Source organism: Sinocyclocheilus grahami, unplaced genomic scaffold (genome assembly GCF_001515645.1).
Source record: "Sinocyclocheilus grahami isolate Dianchi unplaced genomic scaffold, SAMN03320097.WGS_v1.1 scaffold60.1, whole genome shotgun sequence".
Taxonomy (NCBI): Eukaryota; Metazoa; Chordata; class Actinopteri; order Cypriniformes; family Cyprinidae; genus Sinocyclocheilus; species Sinocyclocheilus grahami.
This window is the reverse complement of record NW_015505239.1, coordinates 1055294-1060067: the sequence shown is the minus strand read 5'-3', so window position 1 is coordinate 1060067 and position 4774 is coordinate 1055294. Positions and strand designations below refer to the sequence as shown.

General features: G+C 34.1%; 1 protein-coding gene across 5 annotated transcripts in view; it reads right to left on the bottom strand.

Moving 5' to 3' along the window:
• Positions 1-1150, bottom strand: part of LOC107584461 (macrophage-stimulating protein receptor-like) — a 16466-nt gene extending 15316 nt beyond the window's left edge. For 2 of the 5 annotated variants that reach the window (XM_016271088.1, XM_016271092.1), the window contains exon 1: positions 904-1150. The gene's annotated coding sequence lies outside the window, so the exon portion shown is untranslated. Of the gene's footprint in view, positions 1-821; positions 855-903 lie in introns of those variants that run through there. The other 3 variants (XM_016271089.1, XM_016271090.1, XM_016271091.1) reach the window with 3 other exon arrangements.
• Positions 1151-4774: the final 3624 nt, after the last annotated feature.

Genomic DNA, 4774 nt, shown 5'->3' with positions numbered 1-4774 from the left:
GTTTTGGTTTGTGGGTTGGGGGGGGGGGGGGGGGGGGGGGGGCTTTTTATTATATAGTATTGAAAAGTTATTCCCTCCATTTTGTATATAGCTTATTATACTGCTTTGCTAAAAAAAGCATGCATGCTTCATTATGCATTTGATAAATAAACTCTGATTTCAAGTACTGAAATTAAAGTGTGATGAATTTTTGACACCACATTTGACTTTTAAAATGAAATGATGAAATTATGTTTTAATTTTAATGTTATGGGATCAATTTTGTACAATATGCATATTATAGCAAAAAGAGAATATCATACAAATACGTAGCACACAGCAAACCATCCACCAAAAGAGGCTACATTTATGCATTTGGCAGCTTGAATCCAAAAAGACTTGTTAGGGTTACATTTTATCAGTTAACACCATACTATAGGCTAGTTAAACTGTAGTAACATGGTAGACACCACTGTTATCAATAAATAAATAACACAGCTTGAAGGCGTTCCCATGTTTGGTTCTTTAATATTTGGTTATGGAAAGTATGGTTATGGAATTTTGCGAATTTGAAATAAGATGACTGTATAATTACGCAATATATATCTTTAAGAGAAAGATTTTCACTGTAATGTAGGTTTTTAGGAAAGTAGCCTACATAAACAAGTTTTAACGAATCTCGTGTTGTCGAACAAATATTAATATGCAACTTGATGCGCAATTTATAACAATCGATAAACAAACAGTGTCACAGTAACCAGCTTTGATTTTCGCATGGTCACGGAATTGTAAATACATTTAGACTAGGCAGCCTATATACAACGAAATAACTCAAATGTTACCTGTTTCGCGGGTATGTTACACAACGTCTAAGCACCAAAAGGAGAAAATGTATGATTGATTATAAAAAGCGTGTGAATTTACCTGAGGCTCACCTGTGACCTTTTACCTCTTTCCCTGAAGTCCAATGAAGAGTGAACGTCCGCACTTAAAAGTCAAACTCCCATTACAAAAACTCCAAAGAAAACGGTAACAGTGATTGTACTTTAAGTTGTAAATGCCTGAGACAAAAACTCACAAAATTAACTGGTTTCTTCGTACAGGACAGTTTCGACTTCTTGTATTAGCATGAGATAGAGAACACGGTCAATCCCCCATTCACAGAACACGCCTAAACACCTCATAAGGAAGTGATGTTGCTCAATCCTTTCCCAACCTAAACATCTCCCCGGGGATTAAAGTTCAAATTAAGGCTGGTGACGTCAGTATTAATTCTAATATATGTAATGGAAATGTTAGCTAGCATCCAATCCACATTACACCATACGCCTACACACATACAGTAATATAGTAGAGGTTGTGGTGATTTATGGCAAATAAACAGCTGTTTTACACTACTACACTGATATGTGGTCTCAGGAGGGAGGGGGAAATTACAGTCATGCGTTCTAATATTTGTTTTGGGTGTGTATCGTTTTCTGAAACTGAATGTAAGTGACATTTCAACAGACATAACAGATGATTTCCACGTAAATTAAATACAGATGTTATGTGTTTGCTAATTCCACTGTCTAAGAAAAAACCAACAACTAGCCTAATAATTGCTTATTCCAAAATATTTTTTTTTAAATTATGTATTTGTCAAAATATATCATGAATAATAAATCATTTATAAATAATTCTTGTGTTATTATTATCTCTTATTTATTTAGATATGAAAAAAATTAATAAAGGAATGAGTAGAATGGCATTCATACTTGCAGAAAAAAGAGAAGACCCTAGACAAATATGTTTTATAATTTGTTTAATGTTTTGAAATTATATTGCAGTTAGTTACATATTGGTTCCGCTAATTTAAAGCTTAATATATCTCATTTTCTATTTATTATATTATCTATATATAATATTTGCTATGTACTATACTATACTACATTATATTAAAATTATAATATTATTACCGATATATTAAAATTCAGTTTTGGAACTATCCTTCCAATATGCGGGGTTTAGAAACACAGTAGCCACATGGTGGCGCCACAACCTGTAAAACACGAATGCTTTTGTAACACATGCTATCCAAATGTATTCCTGTTTGAAAATGAAGACATTAAAACAATATTCTATAAAATATACATACACTCTAGATTTTATTTTTAATGTTGCAAAAAGCACTGAGCAATACTAAAAACATGCATGAAATATGTCAGTATTTTGTGGCAATGCAATATAACACACAAATGGCACAAATAGCAAATGTAGATGCTGCTGTTATTGATTATATAGTTACACATCATGTAATATCAGTTACATGTACATTGCAACTAGTGTTACTTTGCTTGAAATAAAAATTTCCAAAGTTGCAGAGAAAGTACTTCTCTGTTCATTACTGCAGTTGAGAACAGCTCAGCCTGTTATTAGCCTAAACAGCCCATTTTGGACAGCCAGTTGAGGCACAAAGGTCATCCAGACTTCCTTTTGTCAGCTCAAACTCTGTTTGGGGTCAGTTCAGATCTCTTTAGTGTGTGTCTGTTTGCCAGAACGGGTAGAAATAGAGTTGTTGTTAAACTCAGTAGCCAGTAAACTTCATTGGTCAGGAATTTGCGTCATAGCTATTCACGCCGGAGTGAATGCTATTCTCCCTCTGTCTGTCTCTGAATGTCTAAAGGTGCAGCTCAGGCCTCAGCTGAGGAAGAGGGTGATACATAAAGTCTTTCCAAAACAAGCGAAAGAAAAAGAGAGTGGTTGTATGATTGTAAGCTGACTAAAGAGCCCATGAAATGAAAATTAGAGTTTTGTGGTTTAAAGTCCATGCCTGTTAGCACTGAGGTCATTTATAGCTGAGGAAAAAAGTTATTTGTTTGTCTATGGTTTTCTCTTTATAACAAACTGTAAGCATAATTCTGTCATTTTATTTACCATTGTATGCCCATTTCAAATATATGTCTTTCAAATTAATCTTTTGAATGTTTTTGAAAGAAGTCTCTTATGCTACAGTAACTAAGACTGCGATGATTAAAATACAGTAAAAACAGTACAATTGTGAGATATTATTACAAGTTAATTACATATTATGTTATCATTCTAATCATTATGTTCTCAGCATATTAGAATATCATTCTAATATGCTGCTGATTTGGTGCTCAATAAATATTTCTTATTTTTATCTGTGTTGAAAACAGTTTTTGCTGCTTAATATTTTCTTGGACCCATGATACACCACCATTCAAAAGTCTAGCTTAAGTACAATAATAATTAAAAAAAGGATACTTTTATTCAGCAAGAATGCATTAAAATGATCCAAAGCGAGAGTGAAAACATTTATAATGTTACAAAATAACAAAAATGCTGTTCAAATGCTGTTCAAAATGTTTCAACATTGCTACTGACCACCAAATCAGCCTATTAGAATGATTTATGACACTGAAGACTGGAGTAATGGCTGCTGAAAATCATCATTAACTTACACAGTTTTCATTTATTTTTAAGATTTTCAAGTTTGAGGGTGTAACAAAACACAAAACACATCCCCTCAATACAGCCAGTAGGGGGCACCCTATTTCTGCTCTCATGCCATTTATTACGCTCTCTGACAGATATTGTCAACTTTCTAAAGGCCTTTCTGATGCTTTTCCACAGACAAGCCTCTAATTCAATTTGCTAACTCAATGAATCAGCTGTGAAGCATAGCATAGCATTTATTTTACTGGTGTGCAGGACAAGTTTGACATTTTACTTCTGGCTTGCATAACTGTGGAACAGTCACAGAAACACACACAATGTTCCTCTCTTCTTCCTTCTTCTCTCACTCTCTCTATCAGTTTTAGTGTACTTTCTTTGCATGACAAATAACGCTGCAATTGTATTGTCAAAGCAGCTGCTGGTTACGTTTGAACAATGCAAAATACATAAATAAAACTATATTTTTTACATGTTCTGAGGAAAACATGAGTTCTGCTATTAAGCAAGCACCACTAACAATAAAAAAGGAAAGCAAAGATGTGCTGTGCATCAATTATGTTCATTTAATAGGAAGAGTCATTATTAGGCAAACTGACAAATTTCGGACATACAAATTTTATTGAATATTTCTATTTCATGCATTGAATTAGCAGATGCAGCTTGATTTTGTTATGTCTGAAACCAATATAGGCAAATTTTTCTGTCTTACTTGCTTCTCGTTCTGACTCTCTCTCTTTACTCCCCCTCTCTCGATGTACTTGGCTGGATCTGTGAGCCTGGCAATAACTAAATACATGGAAGGAAGGAAGGCAGGATACTGCCAAACAGCAGAAAATTGATGGAAGTTGAAAAGATGAACCAGGGCAGAAAAAAAAATCCTTGATGTCTCGCTGAAAAACAATGTAAAGCTATAAGGATTACCATGGGAACATGACCACTTCCCATCTTCTTTCTGACCCTTAAAATTAAATGAGCTGTTATTTGCTGCTGAACCTTTAAGAATTCTATGTCAACGTTTTCTTTGCATAAGAAATGGGAAACAAAGTTTACTCAGAGGCTGTAGGTATGCTGTCAGCTCCATGCTTCATTACAGTAACATCCTATTTGGAAAAAAAATACATTGCATGAACAGTTATTGTTAATGAACCAGAAACAGACCTATGTTATTAAATAGACCTACATACTGTATATTAACAATTGTTGGCAAAGAAAAAGAAGACTCTGCATGTGTATAGCGTGACATCATGCATGTGCAGAACATGTGTCTGATGGTAAGCAGCAGCATGAGGTAAACCAACATCAACATTTCCCTTTTTACTTCCGTGAACTCCTGCTG